Source organism: Ochotona curzoniae, unplaced genomic scaffold (genome assembly GCF_017591425.1).
Source record: "Ochotona curzoniae isolate NIBS_2020 unplaced genomic scaffold, NIBS_Ocur_1.0 scaffold_1037, whole genome shotgun sequence".
NCBI lineage: Eukaryota > Metazoa > Chordata > Mammalia > Lagomorpha > Ochotonidae > Ochotona > Ochotona curzoniae.
In genome coordinates this window covers 12,110,750-12,138,009 of record NW_024467083.1, presented here as the reverse complement: position 1 = coordinate 12,138,009, position 27,260 = coordinate 12,110,750, and positions in this window count along the sequence as shown.

Below are 27,260 nucleotides of genomic sequence, written 5' to 3'. Positions count from 1 at the left end.
TAAAAATTAAAGAAATTCCATTAGTGACAGTTTCTAATCACAAATGAATATTTCACTTAATGAAATGATATTGTCACATCTGTTAAGGATGACCATAACAATTTTCAACTTTTTTCTTTAATGTGTGTATTACACTGATGGGTTTTCAAACTGTAAGCAAGTTTACATTTCTCAGATAAGCTCTACATGATAATAATACAAGCTTTCCATTTTGTATATCAAATGCTATAACTTACTAAAAATCATTAGAATTTTTGCATTGTCTCAATGAGGTACACAGGTCTGTATCTTCTTTGACAGAGTTTGATGTCAACACAATCTGGTATCATGAGAGGAAATAGGAAAATTGCTTTTTTTTTTTTTAAAGATTTATTTTTATTATTTTTTTTATTGGAAAGGCGGATATACAGAGAGGAGAGACAGAGAGGAAGATCTTCCGTCCGATGATTCACTCCCCAAGTGAGCGCAACGGGTCGATACTATGCCGATCTGAAGCCAGGAGCCTCTTCCGGGTCTCCCACGCGGGTGCAGGGTCCCAAAGCTTTGGGCCGTCCTTGACTGCTTTCCCGGGCCACAGGCAGGGAGCTGGAAGGGAAGCGGGGCTGCCAGGATTAGAACCGGTGCCCATATGGGATCCTGGGCGTGCAAGGGGAGGACCTCAACCACTTGCGCCACTGCGCCGGGCCCGGAAAATTGCTTTTTAAGAAGTCTGTGGCAGACTTGTCTTGCTTCTACCTTAACATCTGACGGACTTTATCACTGAGCCTATTTGATTTTATGAGGTCAGCTACTCCTGTTATACTACTGTATCAGAGAAGAACGCACACTGAAAGGCTCACGCCTGCACCTGCTTCTGTGAGGTGGGTCTACTGGTTAGCACTGTGCCATGTAGGATTCCATGCCCAATGTAACAGTGAGTCTGAAGATCTCCTGTGCAGTGATAATATCTGACCACATACCATGTAGCTGAAACCTCCTTTAATCATTTTATCTCAGTTATCTACCAATAAATCTATATCCAGCATAGTCAGGGATATCATTTATTTGACCTGGCTTCCTGTGGTCCTCTCCAGAACCAATTTCTGCATAGTCAGATTAGTGAGATAGATGGCAAAGTGATAAGGAGTAGTGGCTGGAGTTGAGCCAATTTGAAGCCAGCAGCCTCTCTCAGCTCTCCCAAATAGGTAGAGGGTCTCAAGGGTTTGTGCTATTCTCAACTGTTTCTCAGGACATAAGCGGGAAGCCAAATCTGAAATGCTCTGACTGATTTGACTCACAGTTCACCACTTTGTCTCACTTACTAAATTATTAAGTGTCTCTGCCATTCTATTTAAGATTATTGTTACTCAAGTTCCAACCTATGCCTTGTTAAACTATAGAACTCTCTATTTTCCACTACCCTAAAAATGTATAAAAGTGTGAAAACCTGTGACACTGTCAACTGTTGAGATATTGTAAATTATAACTAATCTAAATATGTTGCTATCCACAATGTTATTCTCAAAAAATATTCATATGTGTCTTTTAAAAAACTGTTGGTTCTATGCTGAAATGTTTTGTCTTCTAGGATAAATGTTTTCCTGAGACTCCTGGAGTTTGCAACACTTTGGTAAAGTAAAATTTGTGTTAAAATCATTTACCTATTTCTTTCTCTTTTTTAAGATTTATTTATTTATTGGAAAGTCAGATATACAGAGAGGAGGAGAGACAGAGAGGAAGATCTTCCATCCCATGATTCACTGCCCAAGTGACCGCAAAGGCCGATGCTATGCCGATCTGAAGCCAGGATCCAGGGACTTCTTTCGGGTATCCCGCAAGGGTGCAGGGTCCCAAGGCTTTGGGCTGTCCTGGACTGCTTTCCCAGGCCACAAGCAGGGAGCTGGATGGGAAGTGGAGCTGCTGGGATTAGAAACGGTGCCCATATGGGATCCCGGGCGCGTTCAAGGCGAGGACTTTAGCTGCTAGGCCACGCCGCTGGGCCCCATTTACCTATTTCTTACCTGGATTAAAAACTGCTTCAATATTGTCAAAGTTTAAGTAACTTTAAGTAACTATGGGTTATGTTGTTTTATACCTCGTGCTATGTTTTTTATACCTCGTGCTAATCTTTTCAATTAAAGTTTTTCTGTGTTTTCTAACTGACCTAGGGAAGAAAATATTGTGCAACTCAAGTACATGTCTTGTTTTCTCTGTTGTCTTTGTTGAGTTTACTTATCTTAAAAATTCCCTTCTCAGAAGGGTTCTAGTCCACAGCTTTGGATGAAATACTCAGGCCTAATTTTTACTATGGCCAAATGGTTAATACCTTTTACAATTTTTTCATAGCTTCCAACTAGACCTCTGATGACATGCTCAAGTGGGTGAGATAGTAACACGTGTGTGCTTTGTGTTATTTAGGACTGAATAATGAGAAGTTTCAAGCTCTGGCTACACCTCTTAGGAAATCTGATGTCTTACCACCAACCTTCAGATCAACACTTGGAAGAATGACCCGCTGCTGTCCCCTAACAATGCCACCTTTCAGACTGGTTGTTGCTCCCATATTCCCTAACACTAGCTAGGATCCATTCTTTGGGGATAAGAGAATGTGCTAGATGGGCTGAAGGTAGTTAGGGTCATGTCTCTGTTGGAATAAGAAGAGTCTCTTTAAAATGTACAAGAAGCTTGCTTCTGCCCGTAATTTGCTTTTAGCAAGAACAAACTCACTCTTGTGAGTTTCCAGTTTTATCATGAAAACAAAAAGAAGTTACCACTCATACCCTTCTGATGGCTTTTGTCCTTGCCCTCTTGTTGATTGTTAGCTACTATTCTGCTGACCCAAACTGTGCTTAAAAGACACCACTTTTACCGTGTTCTCAGGTTTTCTTCTTTTTAAAAACCACCCTTTCCTGATTGCTGAGGCAGGAAGTTTCTGTCGTTAATAAATATCCTGGGCCTGGCATGATAGCATAGTGGTTAAAGTCCTCGCCTTACACACGCTGGGATCCCATATGGACACTTGTCTAATCCCGGGAGCCCCGCTTCCCATCTAGCTCCCTGCTTGTGCCCTGGGAAGGCAGTGGAGGACGGCCCAAAGTTGTGGAACCCTGTATCCATGTGGGAGATCCGGAAGAAGCTCCTGGCTTCTGACTCAGCTCTGACCATTGAGACTGTTTGGGAGTAAACCATTGGATGGAAGATCTTCCTCTCTGTCTCTCCTCCTCTCTGGATATCTGCTTTTTCAATAAAAGCAAATAAGACTTTAAAATAAATAAATAATAAATATTGCTTTCCACAGGGTGGAAGGAGAGAGACACAGAGAGAGAGAAGGAAATGGCAAAATAGCTTTCGTTAAGGCACGTTCTTCAAAATTAAGACGATCCTTCAGTGTCATCCCTAGGCAAGGTGAGAGAGTAGAAGTCTCATGCTCACATGTGGTTATTCATTCTAGAGCAGCTGCCATGAAAGGGCCTATACTGAAGTGCATTGTCCTGGATTCCCAGCAAACATAGTAATTATTTCCTTAACCTTGAATCTCCGTGGTGTTTAATCTTGAAGGGCGATTCACTCTTCCTAGTGTTTGTTTCTGAAGGGACATTGGGCAGTGTATAATAGTGTTCACCACAGGAATGTTCTTGGAAGCAGGATCTGTAAGGGAGTAGCAGAGATGGTTGACATGGGGATGAGCTGAAATGTGATCCTGCTGCAATAGCGACCTCAACCAATGCTGCAGGGAACTCTGGAGCATTGTCCAGAATGTCCCTGAACTGAAGGTCTTTTTAGTCTTGATTCAACTAGCATTGAAAGTGGGCTTCTCTTGGGGAAAGAATATTATGTTGGACTGAGGCAAAACGGGAGGAGGGATTCACTGTGAAATACCAACAGCCAACACTCCCATGCTGAGGAAAGGAGTGCCCTAGACCTACAGGCAGTAACTGGGTGGTAAACTTGAGCCTCCCCAACAGGCATGTTTAGTATGTAGATGGTAACTCAAGCCATGGATTTGAATGAAATAATTAGGTATTTTGAAGACAAGAAGATCAAGGACCTAGTTTTTCGTCAAGCTATTAGTAGTCACCTAAAAAAAGTTTGTGAAAGAGGTGGAAAAAGAGCAATCAACAGGATTGTTAGGAGAAAAACCCAGGACAGCAAAGTATCACTGAAGTCAGGAAAGAATGATGGATTCATTCAATAGAAGGGGTGATGCTGATAGGATGACAAAAACCAAAATTTCCTTCTTTGTTTTGTCAACAAGAGACTCACTGATCACTTGTATCAAGGCTACTTTACTAAATAGTGAGATTACATACCGAGTTGGAGTGTATTGGAGAATACGATTGAATGCAAGCAGTAAGGACAATATATTAACTAAAACTATTCTGGGATTTTACTGCAAAATGGAACATTAAAAAAATGGGGTAAGATGGCACAAGTATTGTGACCTAGCAGGACAAGCCACCTGGCTTAATTTCAGATGCTGGCATCCCATATCAGAGTGCTGTTTCTAATCCTGGCAGCTCTTCTTATTCAGCTGCTCATGAGAGAAGAATGGAAGATGGCCCAATTACCTGAGTGCCTGTCACACATGTGGAAGACCAGGATCAAATTCCTGTTTCTTACCTTCGGACTGACTCAGCCCTAGCTGTTGCAATCATATAGGAAGTAACCTGCAGATGGAACATTCCTCTCTTTCTGTCACTCTGTCACTCAAATGAATGTGTGTGTGTGTGTGTGTGTGTGTGTGTGTGTGTGTGTGTGTGTGTGTTAAATGGGGAAACGTAACAGCTTGAGGAAGAGAAGGGTTCATACATGATCTATGATCTCTTGGTTTATTTGTACTTGTTCTAAAAAAATTTCCAGATATGTTGCAGAGTTGTGGAGGAAACAGGCAATGACAAAGAAAACTCCCATCTGCTGACTCACCTCCAGATGCCTGCAGTGGTCAGGAACTTCACTGAGCTGTATTGGAAGCTGTACATGTAATACAGGCCTCCCATGTAGATGGCAGAAAGCTAACCATTTGAACCATCACAGTTGCTTTATTAGCAGAAAGCCAGAATCAGAAACCAGAGCTGGGAATTTAACCCAAGAAATCTGATATAGGAACAAGGCCTTAGCTTGCTTCTTAACTGCTTGGATTAGCATTCAGCCTTAGGCTTGCTTCTTTAAAATTTGATAATTAGTGGACTAGGTTTTTAGCTAGTGGATGAGATGAGTAATGTTGGAGAAAGGATAAGAGAAGAAGCAAAGTTTGTGTTTAACAGGCAGGGCACTAAGTCCCAGAACACAGTGGATGACAATAACCTTTGTGAAAAATAAGACCTTGAGAAAAGAAGATAAGAGAGATGTAAGTGGGATCTCAGATTTCATAATGACTACCATCCAGTGCGTCTTAATTTTTCCCTCCATGAAGCCTGATTTTCTTGGGCAGTGAGTATCTGCATGTACATTGCATGTGTGTTTCCATCCTCGGTTATAGCTGCCCATGGCTCTGGTTCCCATCAATACACAGGAAGAGAGAAACAAGGTGTGGCTTTCAGAACTGACAGCCGCTTGGCACATGTCACTTTGCATCTTGGCTTCTTTTCTTCTTCCATTTACAGTCATGAGTGCCAGCTTTCAGACTGGTAAACAGAGGGTGGAGCTAAAGGTCAAAAGGTGATCAGATCTCAATCTGAACTCACTGGCGTGGTCAGCTGTGCTTCCTCATTATAATCAGGAAATCCTGGAGTGACCCAGCCAGCCACAGCACATCTGGAGTCACACGGTGCTGTGGTGGGAGAGCATGTATCAAGGAAGGGAGGGGCTCCTTTTTTTTTTTGCCTAACTCAAAATACATCTTCATTTCTTTCTTTCATATTGTTGCATACTGATAGATTCCTGCAAATAAGTACATAATCTTTGCTATACATTTTCCACTTAAGGCTCTATAGTTTATATAATCTCCCTCCTGATAAAAGAGTATTTAGTTTCCTTTGTAGTTAAGGTCTGTTGATGATTAATATCCTATTTTGTTAAATTATAAAGCATGCAGACATTAGAAGCAAATAAAAAATAAAATACTTACTCACATAGAAAATATTCCAAACACAATACTTTTCAATAAAAGTAGATTTTTCAAAGTATAAATGTAAGAGTCAGTAAAGATATCTGCACAATTTTAAATAGTGAGCATTTACAAAGTGATTATTTTATACCAGCTGTAATATACTAGCTCTGTACATTGGAGAAAGAGTTGAAACAAGCATTGAGCACAGCAGTTAGGTGACATGGGTGCCCGTGAGCATCAGGTTTGAGTCTTGGCTCTGCTTTCAATTCTAGCTTTCTGTTACTGTGCACAATTGGAGGGATCCGGTGATATCTCAGGTACTGAGATCCCTGCCACTTATTCGGGAGAAGCAAACTGAGTTCTGGGCACATGGCTTCAGTCCGACCCAGTCCTGTTACGGTGAACATCTGAGAGAAGTTAACCAGCAGATGGAAAATGTCTCTCTGTGTGTCAGTCTCTGATATTAGGTCTTTCACTAGAATAAATTCATGAATGAATTTTTAAAAAGAAGACACGGAAAAGTAGATATTTATTAAAGGTCAGTAATAATTGTTATTTTTTCTGTATGTACTATTTTTTATAATTTCTCAAAAGTTAATTTTAATGCCAATATCAGTTTTCTGGTACACATATGGATTTCGTGGTTCTTCCTCTTTATTTTCAGCCTGTGATTGCATCAGACTTGAGGTTTCAGAGTTCTTTCCTTTATTCTGCTCCAGCCAGACTTTACTCTTTGAAACACTTGTCATCACACAGTCTGAAATGCCTTATGGAATTTGATTATTCATTGACTAAAGAGTTTGATAACAACAAATTTCATGCATTAAGCAATATTGGCTTAATCTAATTCCTATACCATTTGAAGAAGTTTTCCAACTTTTTGGAAAGCCTGTGCGTCACTTCCCATTACTTGTAATAGGGAGCACTTGCGGCTTTAACCCTTACAGTTTTATGGCTTTAGTCTGTGATTCTGTGCTAGTGGTTTATCAGAAAGAAAGTAGAGTGCTTAAACACTCTTATCTCCTTTTCCAGTCTAGACTATCTCTTTTTGTAGAATAAAAAAAAAAAAAAAAAAAAAAACCTTCCCATTTTCTTTTTCTTTTTCAATTTAATTACATGAAGAGAGACAGGGAAACTGTACTCATTGAAAGCAGGTGTGTGTTTACATCGCATATCTAGCTTATTTCACTCAGGAAAAGTTACCTCGGTTACCAAGTAACTTGGAATCATTTTAACCTCACTTTTTGTCTTCAATAAATTTAATCTCTTGTTATAGAATTATCCAGCCTCTTATACATATTGAAAACCATATGATGCAGTTTAGCCTGCTGACAAAAACAGGAATGCTGTTAAATTATGCGAAATATTTGCTTTTGAGAATGATCTAAATGTTGACATATCACACTTCCTATTAAATCTCCCTGTTTCCTTTGGAGATCACAGCAGAAGGAAGGGGCCTGGCAACACCTCCCTGAAGGGGATATTTTAAAGATGGTGAGCCTGGCCAAAGGAGCGTTTCCTGGTAGTGAAACTGGAACTGAATCTTCTGGTGCAGCAAAGAGACTTTCTGATCAGTCGATTAGGTTGCGTTTTCCTAATATTTTGTCATTTCCCAATCATTTGGAGAATATTTTCCAGAACTGATTATTTTAACTAAAGAGTAGCATTTTTACTACTATCTATTGAAAATAGCTACTTAAATGTTTAATCCCTTTGAATAAGACCCTTATTTGAATTTAGATGACAAGACAGTTGTTTTCATTTTCTAGCTTTCTTCTTCTCTGTGTACCCCATTTTTTTCCCTTATTGCTGACATTGGCTGCAGTTATTTGGATCTGCTAACCCCTATTGGCTCATTGGTGCACTTCAACTTCAATTCACACACACAGTATTGGTGGAGGTCAAGAGAGGACCTAGGGAAAAGAGGTGGTTTCTTCACAACCAGAAACAATTCAAAATGTATAAACTAATCTAAACGTGTGACCCTTTGTCTACAAATGTTAGCATAATAATTCCTTATTATTTTTTTTAAAGGGGGAAATTTATTTTTGAGAGACAGAGTTACAGAGATAAGAGAGTCTCAGACAGAGAAGTCTTCCATCCACTGATTCAATCTCCAAAGGGCCACAATGGCCAGAGCTGAGCTGATTTGAAACCAGGAACCAAGAGCTAGGAACTTCTCCCAGGTCTCCCACATGGGTGTAAGAGCTCAAGCAATTGAGCCATCTTCCACTGCCTTCCCAGGCAATATCAGCTGCAAGTTGGACTAGAGATGGAAAAGCCATCTGATGCGCATTTGGGACTCCAGAGCCATAGATAGAAGTTTAGCCTACTCTGCCATGGCACTGACCCTCTTTCTGCCTGCCTACCTGCCTGCGTACTTCTCTCCCTACCTCCCTTCTTTCTTCTCTCCCTCTATCTTTTTCCAGTTTTCTTTCTTTTCTTTCTTTCTATCTTTCTTTCTTTCTATCTTTCTTTCTTTCTTTCTTTCTTTCTTTCTTTCTTTCTTTCTTTCTTTCTTTCTTTCTTTCTTTCTTTTGTCTGTCTTCCCCACCCCCTCTCTCTTAATCTTTGTTGGAAATTTTAACAAGTAAAAATTACATTGTTTCCACAGAAAATCACGTAGGATATTTGAGCAAGGTACTAGAAGTTGATGCACCTGGACATGCCACCTTTCTACCCAATGTTTGATGGATCTAAACAGCAAATTATCACAGTCAAACATACTCAACACTACTTGTTAACTCATGACATCATGACTGCTCTAATGCCTTAAGGCAGTGCTGAAGGTTTAGTCTAATAGTTCAGACTCCACTGTTTCACATTAGAGTGTGTGGGTTCAACTCTTCAAATTACTCTCTGCTCCAGCCTTCTGTCAGTATGCATTATGAGAGATAGCAGGTAATGACTTTCTTGGTTGGGTCCTTGTCATTCACGAGGAAGTCTTGAATCAAGTTGCTGATTTCCATGCAATTGGAAAGTGAAGTGGCAGATGAGAAGTCTGTCTCCGTGTATGTATGGTCTCTTTGCCTCTCAAATAAAATAGGTCCTTTTAAATTAAAAAGCAATAAACTTTAATACACATGCAATTCTTCGAAAAAAAAACTGTGACTAAAATGGTATACATACAAATAACACATGCTCTCAGATATACTATTTAATTCAATGATTGATATCCCCATGTTTACAAAAATCATTTTTTAAAAGCTAACAAATACTGGGCCAGACGTGATAATGTAATGGTTAAGGTCCTTGCCTTGAACCCATCAGGATCCCATATGGGCGCTGGTTCTAGTCCCGGTGGCTCCCCTTCCCATCTAGCTCCCTTCTTGTGGCCTGGGAGAGCAGTTCAGGACGGCCCAAAGCCTTGGGACCCTGCACCCACGTGGGAGACCCCCAAATGGCTTCTGGCTCCTGGCTTCGGATCAGCGCAGCGCCGGCCGTTGCGGCCACTTGGGGAGTGAGTCATCAGATGGAGGATCTTCCTCTCTGTCTCTCTTCCTCTCTGTACATCTGCCTTTCCAATAAAATAAATAAATCTTTAAAAAAGAAAGCTAACAAATACTTAAGGTGACTATAAACCACAAAAAGTTGGCCTTGTCCACATCCTTGCCAGGATTTGTCATCTTTTGCCTTTTTCGTTTTTAAATGCTGATTTATCTATTGATTTGTTTATTTCAAAACAATGATAGGGGAGAAATAGAGGCAGGTGGATGGAGAGAGATCAATTTTCAATTGTCTGAAGACTCTCCATACTGATTTCCATAAGTGATTGTACTAGTTTATATTCCCACTAACAGTGGAATAGTGAACCTCTTCTCTCATATCCTTACCAACAGTTGGTGCTTGCTGACTTCTGTATGTGAGCCATTCCCATTGGAGTTAGGTGGGATCTCATTGTGGTTTTCATTGACATTTCCCAGATAGCTGGAAAATCTGAGCATTTTTTCATGTGACTATTAGCCTTTTGGATTTCGTCTTTTGAAAACTATTTATTTGTGTCCTTTGACCATTTCTTAACAAGGTTGTCTGTTTTGCTATTGTTGGGTTTCTGGAGTTCTTTGTAGATCTTGAATATTAGTAACCTATCCGTTCAGCAGTGTGTGTGAAGATTTTCTCACATTCTCTTGGCTGCCTCCTCACTTCGTTGACAATTTGCCTTGCTGTACATAGATTTGTAGTTTTATATAGTCCTATTTGTTTATTTTGGCTTTAACTGCCTGTGTTTTCGGTGTCTTTTCTAAGAAGACTTTGCCTTGCAGAGTGTTCCCTATGTTTTCCTCTAGAATTTTGATGTTCTCTGAGAATAGGCTTAGATCCTTAATCCATTTAGAGCTGTTTCTGTAAAAGCTGAAAGATCAAGGTCTTGTTTTTTACTTCTGCAAGTGAAAATTTAATTTTCTTGGTAGCATTTGTTAAAGATGCTATCATTTCTCCCTGGATTATTTTTGGTTTACTTGCTGAAGATTAATTGGCTATAAATATGTGAGCTCATTTTTGGGATTTCTATTCTATCAGATTGATTTTCTGTTTTTATACCAGTACCAGGATATTCTCATTACCACTTCCCAGCAGTACATCTTGAGTCTGGTATTGTGATTCCTCCAGCTTGCATACTTTCTTTCTTTCTTTCTTTCTTTCTTTCTTTCTTTCTTTCTTTTGTTGTTGTTGTTTAAGATAGTTTTGGTTATTCAGGATCTCTTGTTTTTCCATCTAAGTTTTATTATCTTTTCTAGCTCTGAGAAGAATGCCATTGGAATTTTAATTGGGAATAACATTGAATCCATAGCTTAATTTTGATGATGTTGAGTCTATTGATCTACAAGCATGGTAGATTTCTCCATTGTGTGATTTCTTCTTCTATTTATTTCTTTAATGTTTTGTAGTTTTCATCATAGAGATCCTTCCCCTTTTTGATTAGGTTAATCTAAAGGAATTTACAGTTCTTTGGCACTAGTTTTAATAATTGTGTGTGTGTGTGTGCTAAAGTTCCATAGGCTCAGGGATTTTCCCTTCTGCCTTCCCCACTCCCCATCTTCTGCCACTATATTATTACAATAATATAGTTTCTTAGCAACAGTCAGACTGATCTTACAATTTCTTTCTCAGCCATAAAGTTTCTGTATGTTAAGATCATTGATTCATGTGTATGATTTTATATCTTTTTACTTTGCCAAACTCTCTTAGGAATTCCAATAATCTCATTTTGAGTTTTTTTATTCTTCTCTGCAGAAATCATCTATGAACAGATAATTTAACTTTCTCATTTCCTATGTGTATTATTTTAATTAATTTTTCTTGCCCAATAGCTCTAGCTAGAACTTCCAGTACTATGTTGCATAACCGTGGTGGGAGTGGGTAACTTTGTCTAGCTCCAATTCTTACTGACAAAGCTTCCAGCTTTTCCCTGTTCAATATGATGTTGGCATTGTGTTTTTCATATATTACTTTGATTGTTTTGAACAATGTTCTCTCTATGCCTAATTTACTTAGAGTTTTAGCATGAAGTAGTGTTGAATTTCTTTTTTTTTTTTAATTTATTTTTATTATTATTTTTTTTATTGGAAAGGCGGATATACAGAGAGGAGAGACAGAGAGGAAGATCTTCCGTCCGATGATTCACTCCCCAAGTGAGCACAACGGGCCGATGCTATGCCGATCCGAAGCCAGGAGCCTCTTCCGGGTCTCCCACGTGGGTGCAGGTTCCCAAAGCTTTGGGCCGTCCTCGACTGCTTTCCCAGGCCACAGGCAGGGAGCTGGAAGGGAAGCGGGGCTGCCGGGATCAGAACCGGCGCCCATATGGGATCCCGGGCGTGCAAGGCGAGGACCTTTAACCACTTGCGCCACCGCGCTGGGCCCAGTGGTGTTGAATTTCATTGAATGTTTTCTCTGCATCTGTTGAGTTGAGCATATGGTTTTTATTATTCATTTTGTAATGTGATGTATCACATTTATTGATTTGCATCTGTTGAACCATCTCTGCATGCCGGGCATAAATCCCAACCGCTCTGGGTAAATGATCTGTATCACATATTATTGGAACAACACGATGACACACATATGTAAACACTATATATGTGTACACAGTCACTTCATCACCTTTTTTTCTACAAGAAATGCTCGGTCACATTTCCTCCTTCACCCTCGTAGATAGAATCTTTTAACCAAAACCTCAGTTGTGATTCTCAGGATATTCCAGAGATTAGTATTTCAGGATATTTTATTTTTCATAACTTAATAGGGCAGAGTACTGTGAGCAAAGCATCAGGAAGCAAAGTGAAGGAAAATATTTTTTAACTAGAAGGAAGAAAAGAATAAAAGAAGGATTGCAAAAGATGCTAAGTTAATAAATAAAAATTAAATATGATTTTAAAATTAACAATAACTTAAACAGAGAGATAAATGATTTAAAGAACAAAACAGAAGAAGAGGAAGTGGTTAAATTAACCCGAGGGTGGAGGGGAAAGCTGGAACCAAAATAATGTGGAGATCTACATTGTTAAGCAATTTTGAGTGGCTGAAATCCGTCTGTTTCCCTTCATTTCCGGACTTTCTATGCCTTCTTTAACAACACCAAGATTGAAATAAACAGTCATCAGACCATGAATCAGCACTTCTAACAGAAATTCATCAAGTACTAACCATCTCTGAAAAGGAGTTCCCCATTCTGCCCTTCAAAGTGATGGTGTTTAGACCAGTCATCCTATGAGAAGTTTTGAACTCCATGTTCAGAGCAATTATACTATAATTCAGTTTATATGTAATCTTCACTCAGAAGTCTAAATTTTGAATTAGGTTTGAGGCCAATGAAAATGAAATTTAAGTTCCAATTCTAATTACTAGTTCTGCAGCCTTGAATACACACACACTCATAATATTTGAATCATGAAGTGATTTTTTTCTATTCATATACAGTTACTTCAAAAAGTTTATGGCCTGGGTCAACACTGTAGTATACAAGATAGTATCTCTGTCATTGATGCCAGTATCCCATAGGGGCATCATTCTCTGTACTAGTCAGTCCAATTCTAAACCAGCTCCCTACTAGTGCCTGAGAAAAACAGCAGAAGATGAGTGAAGTGTTTGGGCTCCTGTTACCCATGTGGGAGACCTGGATGAGGATCTGGCTTCTCATTTCAGCCTGGCCAATGCTGGCAATTATGGCCATCTGTGAAGTTAACCAGTAAAGGAAAGTCAGTCTCTCTGTCTCTCTCTGTCTCTCTCTCTCTCCCCCGCCCCTGTAATTCTAACTTTTAAAATAAACAAATATATAAATCTTTTCTTTAAATATGTCCAAAGAAATTTATTTATTTATTTATTTTTTAATTGATTACATTGCATTATGTGACACAATTTTATAGGCACTGGGATTCCCCCCTCCCCTCCCCCAAACCCTTCCCCTCCCATGGTGGATTCTTCCACCTTGTTGCATAACCACAGTTCAAATTCAGTTGAGATTCTTTCATTGCAAGCATCTACAAAGCATAGAGTCCAGGATCTTATTGTCCAGATAAGTTCAACGGTTTCTTGGGGAGACCATCTCTGAAGGTAGAGCTGACGGAGTATCATCCCAATCAATTAAAAGCCCCGACATTACATCAGTAACAATTTATAACGTCATGTAATTAGTTGACATGGTATTGAGTAACCAACACGTTAAAAGAGAGAGAAAAAAAAAGAGTGCAAGTTTTGAACCACATCCTATGACTTCTACGTTGACATTTCAATTATTAGTTTATATACAACTGGGTTCTATACACCTTAGAATGGCTATAGATTACTATTCAGCTGTCTCATGTCTATTTTAATTTTAGTACTTAGCAGTTTATAGCATTGAAGCATGATTTTGCAGAACCTGGCTGTTTTTCGGGTAGTCTAACTCTATAACTCTAACAAGACATATGTCAACAGTTTAGGTGAGCTGTTTTAGGAGGGGTGTGCAGAGAAATCTTCAATACCCTAGTGAGGAGTAACTAATCTTTGTGTCCCACCCAGTGAGTTATAAATGCATCCCCACTGCCAATTTCCTTGCTGTTCTCTGTCTATCTATTCCAGTTTTTTTGTTGTTTGTTTGTTTGTTTGTTTTGAGGGGTTTCTGGAGCGATCCTCATGGTCATTACGAGGGAGGAGGGGGGCCCAAAGTCAGAACCAGGCAAGGACCAGAGAAAGCTCCTCTCCCAAGTCCCGAAGAAAGTTTACTTTTCTGTTTCTGCAGACTGCTCAGTGCTCCTGGTTGTCGTTCCGATGACTTTGGATCCTGCAAGGCAGGATTTGGGATTCTTCCATCCCATGTGGGAGATCCAAATGGAGGTGGGTGACTTCAGAGTTCTCGGCCTCCGAAGGCACTCCAATTCCCGGTGGTCTCCTTGGCGGTTGGGATGTAGTCCTCGGAGCTTGTATTGATAGTCCTTGGTGAGGATCTAAGAGTCTTCAGAGTTGGGATACAAGCTTCCTCCTGTCTGCCTACTCCACTCTGGGGTCCCCCCTGCTCTGTGCATATGACCTCCTGTTAAGAGGTTGTTGGGATTGCTCTTGATCCCCCCCCCATATGCCTTTGTAGTTTTGCTATTGTCTAATGCTGATTTGAGTCTGTTGTTTATGAGTTACCAGTTATGATCCTGATAGGTTATACTTCCCCTCTTCCTCACACCTTCTAGGGTGATGTAAGATTTCTCTGCTCTCCTTCCCCATTTCTGAGTAGCATAGGGTCTTATAAGTATATTAGGTTTTACAATTCTTTGATGTAGATCAGAAGCAGTCTGACTCATATCGATTATTGATTCATTGATTACATCACAATATCTTATTGCATGAGATACAGGCTGTTTGGGGTTGAAGTAATATTACTGTTTCAGACTGACATCATTTCATAACAGCTGCATCAATGCCAACAACAACATCAACAACAAATTACACGTTTACTTTGGTACATAATGTTTTTTTAAATCCATGCTTTCGTGACAAGATCCTGAACAAAGGTGTTTCAAACGAACATGTGGAGAGGAATTCTGGTCTCAAACCAACCAGATGTTTATGAAAACACAGTACAATGAATTTCTAAGAAATGAAGAGAGCTGGAGGGACAAAAGGAGTGTCTAGAAATGATAGTGTAGAGTTGCAAGCAGAAAAAGAGATGGGGATCATCTCCATCTGTTAAGAATCATTGGGGCATTAGCGCATTGGGACACAGAGCCCATCGCCTCACTGCAGCCTGGGAGCAATCTCTCCATGGAGATAGCTGAGTGCAGAGGCAAGAGCAACTGGCTTGCTTACCTGTCTGTTGAGGCTATCTGATGCTGATTCTCATAGAATTCAAGTTAAGTCATATTTAAGTTGCATCTGAATTCTGCTGCTATGGACCCTGAAGGGGATCTTAGTTCTTCTGGCACGCTGGAGAAGAATTTCCGTATGGACAGAATTTCTGAAGTGAGGAACTGCTGCAGCAGACAGGGTGATGAACTCCAAGGCAGGAGTTGCCTGTGTCGCCTGTGAGTACTGGCACCTTTACCCACAAACATAGGTATCTAGACCTATCCAATCAGGGAAGGAATAGAATAAAAGATAACAACCAATCAGAGGTCTAAACTAACAGGAGGATGGAATAACATTTACAGGCTAGGGTAACAACCAATAAGAGATAAACCAAAAATAATAATAATAACAAAAACCCATTAGAAAATTTATGTCTGTAATCCTGCATAACAAGGACCTGATACAACTGCCTATTAACTTAGCTCCTCACACTGATAGTTCTCAGAGCTTTGTAGACATTCTATAAATATATGTTAATGGAAGAGTAAATAAACATTCGAACATATAATTTGTGTCAGACAGTGAAAAAGATGGCCTTATTTCATTCTCACATCAGACTTCGAAGTTGATGACATATCCACAGTTTATAGGAAAAAAAAAAACTAGATCAGATAGGTTGAATGACTTCTCCAGGGCCGCACACCTAAAAAATTTGTGGCGAGTACAGGCTTCAGACACATGCCAAATGGGCTATTGGGACTTCCCGGTGTAGTTCCTCCTTAGGAGAGAGAAAGCTTCTTATGAAAGAAATCCTAATGACAGCTCTGCCTTTTATATTATAGGAAGGATCTTGATGTGCTCCAGAGTAGCCACACTCTTAGTGCAAAATTCATTTTTTTCTGCAGCCAGACTCATATCACAAAGGTAACACTGATATTGTGGTGCTTGTTATATCTAATTGGAATGTCAGTATCCATGTGGAAGGAAAGAAATCATAGGAAAATGAAGAACTTGTGTGGGAAGCAAAAATGCAATTCTAGATAAAGGAAAGTAAAATGTTTGAAGGGAATTTATGTTCCTAATAAACATTTTAACTGAAATAATCATTTCTTTAATTCAGAAGAATCTTTGAGCTTTATGTAATCAAAAATGTTTAAAAATGGGTCAAACTGTATAAGTCCCTTCTGGGCCCGGCACAGTGGCCTAGCAGCTAAAGTCCTCACCTTGAACACAGTGGGATCCCACGTGGGATCCGGTTCTAATCCCAGCAGCCCCACTTCCCATCCAACTCCCTGCTTGTGGCCTGGGAAAGCAGTGGAGGTCATCCCACAACCTTGGGACCCTGCACCCACTTGGGAGACCAAGAAGAAGGTCCTGGCGTCTGCCTTTGGATTGGCTCAGCTCTGGCCATTGTGGTCACTTGGGGAGTGAATCTTCGGACTGAAGATCTTCCTCTCTGTCTCTCCTCTCTGTATATCTGACTTTGCAATAAAAACAAATAATTTTTTTTAAATAAGTCCCTTCTTGAATTTGCAGTGATGTAAGAAACCACAGAAGGCTCCTCCATCTTTTAAATTGTAGACTCTGGTATGCTGTTTGGTCAGACACCATTATCTGCATTAACATTTGCCATTTCCTTTCTCCTTTAATATGTGACCCCTCTAAATTCAGCAGACATTCACATTGCAACTTCCAAAATCTCCATTCCATTTTTATCTCATTTAGAAGAATTAGTAAGAGGCAATAGTCTAAGGGTCTAAAGAAAATGTGTCTGGATTTAAAAGAAATAAAGCTGGAGATATCAACATTGAAAAACAAACAGCAACATTTCTGATCATTACTCTTGACTTAGAAATAGTGCAAGGAAAACAAGAAATGATTAAAAGTTAAAAGCAAGGCATTTCTCTCCAGAATGAAACAGTTGAACATGTACTAAGGTCAACTTCAGAATCTATGATCACAGCTTCTAAGGAAATTTAGGAATTTTTCTTGGGTTTCCCCTGTAATAAGTAAACAAATCCTAACTTTAATTACCACACTGCTCTCAAGGCTCAAGAGAGTAGGATTATTTAATATCTTAGTCTCATTGTCGTCACGCATAGGGGCTGGATAGTAACAAACCCATTACAGGAATTTTGTATCTAGTTACATGAAAAGCAGTAAAAGTAAGCTAGATATTTTAAGCTTTTACTTTTCTAACAAAAATTTTAAAGGAACATGGAGGAGGACACCAGCATTTGGAAAGTGATTGACATGGAGCATTCAATGTACCTGCTTGACTTGGCCGCTATGCTACCTTATGGTAGAAGATGGCATCTGTATGAAGAGTCGATATACTGTGGATTCTGTGCCCCACCCCTCATCACCAAAATACAGTGGAGATTTGAGAGTGAGATTTGTGCAACCTGCATATGTGCTAATCTTCAATGATAAAGAACGTCAAGTGCTGAGCCTGTCTAAGCCCTAGAACCTGAAGTGACCTGTTCCACCACTCCACCAGCACTCCTGGCCACCATAAAGACATCACTGCAAAGTGGGATTGACTTGGCATCCAGGTGAGTAGTTGAATCATGAAAGATCAATTGTTCTGAAATAAATCAAATGGCCTAGAAGTCATATGTGGCTGCTGTCACATTTGACTTGCGTAAGTTTGTTTTAATTGGATTAGTTACTAGCATTTAAAAATCAGGAGATAGCACATCAAAACTCACCTGTTCAGTTTCCCTTGGAACACTACAGATGTTGGATGTCCATCCTCAACTGGCAACCAGGGACTAGCATAGGGAAGAGGTATCTACCCCAAGATAGAAATCTACACCAATGCTCCTCATTTCATGCCAGGCTCAGTTCATCCCAATCATTGCTCTGTTTGGTTTCTGGAGGTATTTCAGTATAATCACGGACCCTGCATACCTAAAGTGAGCAAGAGAAACTATGTTTAAATAGATTAGGAGAAATCCTGAGGGCTGCACAACTGCAAGGATACAAAGGCCTTGGGATCTGAGAGGCTACTTCAGCTTCCATTTAGGGAACTGATCTAACATCTGCCTTAGAGACTCACAAAAATGCTAATTATAGAAGCGCATGGTATTCTCAGCGCTGTGACCAACATACTAGAGATCATTTAAACCCTTTAGCAAGGAGTTCTGGCCAGGCTAGAAACTCTGTTTTAATATTGCAATTGTTTCCAGTTGCTGTGGATATAAAACACTGTAAGATATGTTAATTAACCAATAAAATAACTTGAAATAATTTCAAAATACAAAGCAACTTAAACTTGAACACAAGGGTGTGTGGTGTACTGGGTTAAGTGTCAGCTTGGAATACACACGTGCCATATCAGAGCTACTGGTTCCAGTCCCAGCAGCTCTGCTCTGCTAATGTGATCCTGGGGGGCAACAGGTACCCATGTTGGAGGCTCAGATGGAGTTCTAGGCTCTTCCCTGCGACCTAACCCAGTCCTGGCTACTCTAAGCATTTAGTAGTGAATAGAGGATGAAAAATCTCTCTCTCTCTCTCTGTGTGCATGCATGTGTGCACATCTCCCCATGCCCCATCACTTCTCCTCTCAAATAAATCTAAAGCTTAATGCAAATAATGCTCCATGAAAATGAATGCTCTCTGTGGGGTTGCTTTTGGCACAATGATTATATTACTACCTGGAATGCTTACATCCTGTATCAGTCTTTGAGTTTGAGTCCCAGCTCCTCTACTTCTGATGCATCTTTCTACTAATTGCACCCTGGGATAGGTAGTAGGTAACAGCACAAGGACTTGAGTCTCTACTACCTACTTAGGAGACATGGATCATGTTCTAGATTGTAGGCTTTGCTTGGCTGAATCCTAGCTGTTGCAGGTATTTGGGGGTTAAACTAATGGGTAGAAATACTCTCTGCTCCAAAACTTTTTAAATAAAATGAAAAAACATTAGCAAATAAAAATGTAATAAGAAGAAATTATCTCTATATCCTATAATTCTCTCCAGTAGAAATCTACTTAATGCCATGGAAAACACTGTAAATTACATGGACCCTGATTTTAGAAAGCTAAAGAGACTGATCCTTGTTTTCCCAAAACCCATAATCTGGCCTGCTGCAATGATATTGCTTTTGTTTCTCCGTGTTTCTGTTTGTGGCCTGTGATGGTTGGCAGCCTAACTGTCAGTCTGACTTGTGGAAAAAACGCCCAAGGGATTTAGGCTTTGGGGTAGTTCATCACACAAAAGAGCTTATGCTTTCCTTTTCTGAACCCTGGCAGGCCTCTTCATTTTCTTGCAAGTTAAGTGAAAAGCAAAACTATGCACCAGGCTGTTAAGGATTCCTCATGAGAGTCATGAAATGTGAGTGCTTTGGTCCCGAAAGTCAGTCAAGCAAACAGCCGCAAATCCCAGGGATGCCTGCCAGCTCAAAAATACAGCAAAGTTGCACCCTCAAGGTTTTCTCCTTGAATCTATGGACAAATTTGGGAAAGGAGAATGATATTGTCAACTTTGTTTGCATTAGCTGAGATGTTACAGCTTCTGAAGCTAGAGTGAACTCATGGCATCCCTCCAAATTACAGAGAAGTTCATTGAGTGACATGTAAAGAATGCAGGTGGTTTATAACACAGAGAAATTAATCTTTGATCTTGGATGTGTAAAACTTGTTTGGTATGCAAATACAAATTCCTCTTTTTCATTTATATAAATGTAAATGAAAAAAGTAGTGGAGCTTTAACATTAAGAAATTATTCTCATTACTTTACTCCAGGTAGAAATTTGCTGTTATCAGTTACTAATACATTCTTAATTGATAGCAAACTGTGATGTGTAAGGTGAATTATGTTCAGTGACACAGACACACAGTGTCACCTGAGCAAAAATCCTGTAGCCCACCTGGAACATTACCTCAACATTAACACGATGAAGGGAAATTGTGGTTGCCTGAATGCTGCCCTCATCAAAGAAGAAATTTTAACATTTGATAAAAAGCAAAGCTTTGTAATGAAATTCATCTCTTCCATACTTTTCTTCCCTTATTGTTCATTTAATTCCTCTACATTGTCCGTAAGTTTATCCTATCAGGCAAAAATATGCAGAAGGACACTTTTTTAAAAAGATGATTTGTTTATTTGCTTTTTATTGGAAAGGGGTTTACAGAGGGAGAAGGAGAGGTGGAGACAAAGATCTTCTATCCATTGGCTTACCTTGCAAACAGCCACAATGGCCACAGTTGAGCTGATCTGACACTGGGATCCAGGAGCTTCATCCCAGTTCCCTTCATGGGTGCAGAGGCCCAAGCATTTGGGCCATCCTCTATTCCTTTCCTAGCCCTAGGCAGAGAACTGAATTGGAAATGGAGCAGCCAGGATATGAACTGGTGCCCATATGGGATGTCAAAACTGCAGATATGTCCCAAGAGGACTTTCTCACAAAAAACTTTGTTAGAGAATCAGAAAACTATACACTGCTTCCCCAAAGCTGCCTCTCTGAAAATGCAGAAAGCACATTGTAAAACACAAAAAAAGTCACGCATTCATTAAATTCAAAATAGTTTAGATTTTTAAGCAATATTGAACACTGTATTGAATCAATATATTTATTCTAAGCTTTGCTTCAGAGAGGAACTAGTTAGTTCATTCCTCTTCTGTTATGGCAAGCAAAAGGTTGAGAATATGTTTTTATTTTTTGCTTTAGTGAGAAATCTGAAGTACGTACATGTGAGAGTCATGTGATCCTCTTCCAGCTGGTAGATGCTACATAAATTTAAGTACTGGCACACAAACTCCAATTACATTCTTGTATGCGTTGATGGCTACACTTAGCCTAGATTTTCTGAGGATACCTACCACTGGCCATTTTAAAAACCTAACAGAAAACTCAGATAAATGTAGAAAGATACCAACTGAACAATCCTACAAATAAAAGTCCCTGTGTGCAAACCACATAAACCCTGGCCCAACTCCTGTTTCTATACTGCCCCATTAAATCATGTGCAGTCCAGCTATGTCCTGTGAATTTACACAAGCATCCAGCAGTTAAACTGAATTTCATTAAATTCCTTAGAAAATGAACAGACATCAGAAACTAGTTGAAATAAATCACCTACACATATTTAAACTTACTTAAACCCACTTTTTTGATAAGCATAATCACAACTCCTTCACTGATTATGAATACAAAACATGTAGAGAGTACATGTAGAGTACATGTAAAGTTTCTTTAAGCAAAAGTTAGTGCCTTAAGTAAATGAGATGATGTATGTAAAACTACTTTAACTACAACAGATGAGTGTTTCAATGTTTTATTAAAACCTTTGTTTATTTTTATTGATTTGAATGAAATGGGAAGAGAAAGAGAGAAAACCATAGTATCTACTCATTCACTCCCTACCTACCTACAACAGCTGAGGCTGGACCAAGGCAAATGCAAAACCTGAGAACTCAGTACAAACCTCCCAAATGAGTGAAAGGAATTCAAATACCTGAGACACTACCTACTGCATCCCAGGGTGTACATTAGCAGGAAGTTGGAACTGGAAGCAAGGCATAGACTCAAATCCAGGTAACTCCATGATGAGATGCAAGCAGCCCATGTGGCATCCTAACTCCAGAGTCAAATACCCACCCTCTTTTTGCTTCTTTAAGTAAGAGGATCCCTACAGGGAGGCTTCTAAATTACTTATTAATTCTGCATGCTTTACTATGGTGACTATTATAGTATAAAAATTCACCAAGAAAGCTTTGCCAAAAGAACTTAGTGAATTAACGTAAGGGTTTCATCACCTCTAAATAATTCTTTGATAATCTAATTGTACACGTGCAAATGGCACTAAAAAAATCTGTGTTTTTCTAAAAGTTGGCTTGACTGGCATCAAGACAAGGAAGAGAAACCAAGAACTATTTCTGCAGGTGGCCACATGAAGTTAGCTGAAGCAGAACAGCATGTGAGAACTAACCACTGTTTCTAGTACTGCAAAGATCTGCAGAAACTCGGTGAGAGAACAGTCTCCCAGAGATGATAGCTAACAGCTTCGCAAGTGATTTTATACATGTCTACCTTTATTTCAGAACCCAACTTTACTGGTGACCTACATTTGTTTTTTTCTGAGGTATCTAGACAAGAGCAAGAGCAATTCTGAAATCAAAACTCCTTTGAACAAAACGATGAAGCCATTTGTCTTCCCACCAGCAGACTTTATGCCTTGAACAGTAGATCTGCATAGTAAACAGGCATTTGAACTTTGGTGTTTTTGAGAGATCTCTTCATAGAAATAGTGCAGTTTTAAGCTGCTCAACTCAGATTGGGCAGCTCAGGTTAGTGTATGATAGTGGGATTCAGAGTTGCTGGACTGTAGAAGGAGCTAGCACCATCTCAATGGCATCAAGTGGTCACTGAAGATGCAACACACAGAACACTCCCTGGTTGCCTCTCAAGTCCTCGAGATTTACAAAAGTTCACCCTTAGATGAGTGTGCCCATAATGGTGTGTGGTTAAGTCTCCTCTTGAGCTGAACTTTCTTTTGTCTCCTTTTTCATCCAAGTTGAGAAAGGACACCACCTCTGACTGACTCAAGTGCAGACTTCATTTGCACATTATACCCCAAGTGCTCCACCCAGCACAGTTCACAGCAGTGCTTTAGAGAGAAAAGCAGCAACTAGGTGAGGTAGAAACTAAAAACAATGTTGAAGGCTTTGATTTCAAAGGATTACTTCTTTATCAGAGGGGGCCCAGAACAGCATGAAATAAGATACAAATACTGACATTTACATCAGTAATCAACAGCATAAAGAACTTTTCTCCATTCCAAATGAGTAAAATTCCCCTTTATTTAATTTTACACTATTTAGATATTAGTTAAATAAATGCCAAGAAGAAAAGCTGTCATTTAAGCTCTTCAAATAATTAACAGAAAGCAAGTATTATGAAAACATTGTACAAGGATTTCAAAACTTTTTGCACCAAACAAATTTATCACCTGGTTATGCTTGCTCCACAATCTTTTGAAGTACCCTCATGTTTTTAAGTGAAACTATTTTACACAGAACTCCACATATTATATAAGACTTAAAAATTGTTTATTTGCTTCTACTTGAAAACAGAGTGACAGAAAGAAAGGGAAAGAGAGATATCTTCCATTGACTGATTCTCTCCCCAAATGACTGCACCAACCAGGTCTGCCCATGCTGAAAACAGGAGCCAGGTTTATTCAGGTGCCCCATGTTGGTGGCAGGGTCCAAGTAATAAGTCTGGCACCATTTGTTGTATTCTAGGTTACAATAGAGAAGTTAGATTGAAAGCACAGTAGCAGGGGCCTAATCTACATCTGCATGCTTAGTATATTAGGGGAAGGACAGGCTGGAAGAAATTCTTGAAAACAAGAATGGGTTTCTTGCTGTTTCAGGACTCCAGGGCTTAAGAGGAAAATGTCACAAACACATTAGGATTGGAGGGACGCATTCTTCTAAACACAGGGTCCCTATTATCACTTTCTCCCAACCTATAGCACCCTGCACAAACAAGCATTCCGGGATGGATGGATTATAGATAGGTGGACATATCAATAGGCACGGACGTGAAACGTAGGAGTCAAAGCAGCATTTCCTTCGTGGTCATTCTTTCTACCCTGGTAGGAACAAAGCAGCAAAAACATGGAGCAGAAATAAGAAGAGAGTTCTAGGGAAGCAGATAAGCAACTTACCCTTCCCCAGCTCTCTGTGAGCCTGGTTAGGAAAGCCCCTTCTTCCTTGTTTCCTTTTCTGCTTTCTGTCTAATTGGCCTGCAGACTAGGATACCTGAAGTATTTCACCTCTCCTTAGCTATGCTGAGCTACTAAAAGGAAGGAATCCATTAATAAGATTGAGAGCAGGCAAAAAAAAAAAAAAAAAAAAAAAACCAAAAGGCATTTCTAATCACAAGCATATGAAACCCTCAAAAGTGTAATCCTGGTTCCCATATCTTGATGCCTCACACTATATTTGTAGTAATTCAGTGCTCACATCAAAGAAATGTGTCATCACATCCTAGACTCAAACAAGACAACAGAAAATTTTCAGAGATTATGAATACAATGCAAAGCCAAATTCTCTTCCTGTAGAGGCAAAGCAAGTATCGTCAGATCTCAAGCATTTTAGCACTGTGATATTTTGGGTTGCAATTTGAGATAATATTAAAATAGCATAGAGTCCTTCTATGAAATGCTTTGGAATTTTTGTCACATTCTATTGAATACCTTGAACATTTCTCTAATTTCACAAAAATCCAGCCATCATACTCAAGGATATTGATTAATCTTTTATATTTTATAGATCTTAAGAATGTAGATGAATGAATTTATGCAAGTCTATACATCTGAGTAATCAGCATCCTAAAAAAAAACTAACCTCAGAGTATCCTTAACAAGTAGAACATTTCCTCATGTTCCTTTCCCGTTTATCCCCTTCTCCCTGGCAACTGCAGCTCCAGTTCCTATGTCCAAGTTTCATTTTCCTTTTCTTAAACTTCATATTAATGAAAACATACTTATGTTCTCTCTTGCACTGGCTTCCGCTGCTCAACATGATGGCTTTGACAGACCTATAAATCACTGCAAGAATCAATAGGAGTTGGGCCCGGCGCGGTGGCGCAAGTGGTTGAAGTCCTCACCTTGCACGCACAGGATCCCATATGGGCGCCGGTTCTAATCCCGGCAGCCCCGCTTCCCTTCCAGCTCCCTGCCTGTGGCCTGGGAAAGCCGTCGAGGACGGCCCAAAGCTTTGGGACCCTGCAGCCGCGTGGGAGACCCAGAAGAGGCTCCTGGCTTCGGATTGGCATAGCATGGGCCGTTGTGCTCACTTGGGGAGTGAATCATCGGATGGAAGATCTTCCTCTCTGTCTCTCCTCTCTGTATATCTGCCTTTCCAATAAAAATAAAATCTTTAAAAAAAAAAAAAGAATCAATAGGAGTTACTTTTTATAATCACTGGGTAGAATTCCAGTGTGTAAATTTATCACATACATTTATTCATTATTAATATAACCACTAGATGGATCCATGAAGATGCTTCAATGAAAGAAAATAAAGTGATTCTTCTCCATTCAACTCTGAAACCCACACTTGACTTCTGCTAATGGCTGAGGCTAAGTGCAGAGCGAAATCTGAATTTCCATTCTGCAGTCTTCGAAGGAAAGAGAGAGTATAATAAAAACAGGAACTGCTTAAAAACCTGAATCCAAAAGGAAAACACAAGGAAATAAGAGATAGTATGTATATTATATATGTATGTATACATATATATATGAGATAGTATCTACACGTGTGTGTGTGTGTATGCAGATACCGTCAACATAAACCAAAAAAAACACAGGCTGTTTTCTAAGACTATGAAAAACAGAATATTAAATGCAATCTACGCCAATATTATTATTTTCCTTCTTTCTCTCCTAGTTATTTTGACCACTAATTAAAATATTTTTATTTATACATGATCTAAAGGTTTTGAGATATTCAAGAAAACATTATTTAATTGAATATTCTTGAATATGGCTCTTGTTCCAATTAGTATGGTAGTTAAGATAACTATACATACGTTTATGTATGTATGTATATGTATAAGTTGGCAATTCTTTTTCTTTAGCCTGCGTAAAGCACACATCAAAAGAGGAGGAAGGAAACTTGCAGGAACTGATGTTATTTGTTTTGATCCACATCATCATAATACGATTACATCCACAGGAAAAGACTAACAGGTCCTACAAATTTTTCTTTTGGTTATTTGTGATTCCTCTCTCAAGGAGTTTATAGCTATTTTGAAGAAAACCCAGATATATGTAGTCTAAATATGAAGTAATAGCTAGTTTGACTCAATTACTGCAAAAAACAACACCATTCTAGCTGAGGAATATAAAATATGCCATAAAAAATAGTAACAGCATTATTAAGAAATCATTAAAAAATCATTACTGTAAATGCTATAGGTGAGTTATGATACCTAGTTAGAAGTTAATTTTAAAACCAAAAATTATACTCTAGTCATGGTTCAGCTGAAAATGTTATTGCTAATCACTTGAACCCCAATTTTTCACTTGGCAGGATTTCCCCCAGTGAGATCTCCATTCTCTGGAAGTTGTTTTGCCGGAATAGATCCCAAGGAAGCTACCTGTGTTGTTCAGAATAAGATGTAGGTCCCAGTGGTACACGGAGCAGAGGCCCCAGCGTCAGAACACTTAGAAAGTACAATCCAGGTTGGAAAGGAGTGTGCCTTCAGCATGGAGGCTCACTGGGCACATTCTTAACAATGTGCATTGTCCATTAACAAGCAACGTCCATTAACCCAGTCTGAAAGAAGTCAAATTGAGATCTTTATAATAAGGCTTTTTCTCCAGTGGGAAAAATAAAAGATGCCACACATCACAACTGAAGTATTGGCATCACTGAAATAGAATCCAGCATCTATTGAACTGGAAATGAAAATTTTGTTCCTATAAACTCCTGAATTTCTATGAATGTCATAAATTAACTTTTGTTACAGAACTAAACTTCTTTGTGTAAGAAATCTTATAAGCAAGAATTTTACTTTATATAATATTTTTATTTGAATTATCTCTAAAATTATAATCACATTTAATGTTGTTGAGGATAAAATATGTGAATTCTAGAACTTTTCTGATATTTTGAGCAACTAAAATTTTTATAGGAATATTTCAAGTATTTCCAAGAGTGTTTTTTTCCTTTGATGAGATCAGGTGTGTTCAGGGTGGTATAGCTGTAGACTGTTCTTTCCCTTTGAAAGCTGCCATGTTTTCTTAATCCAAACTTTACATGTCTATTTTAGCATTCACATGTAATTATGGGGATTCTTTTGCCTCATCCTTACTTCTCAGAATATATTGAACAAAAACCAGATATTAATGTTGGAATAAAACGAAGGATTCTTTCCTTGGAGTCTTGCTTCTGGCCCAGAGTTGGACACTGCCAGACATCGGCCCAGGCAAACCACAGGTCCAAAACTGTTGAGATTCTT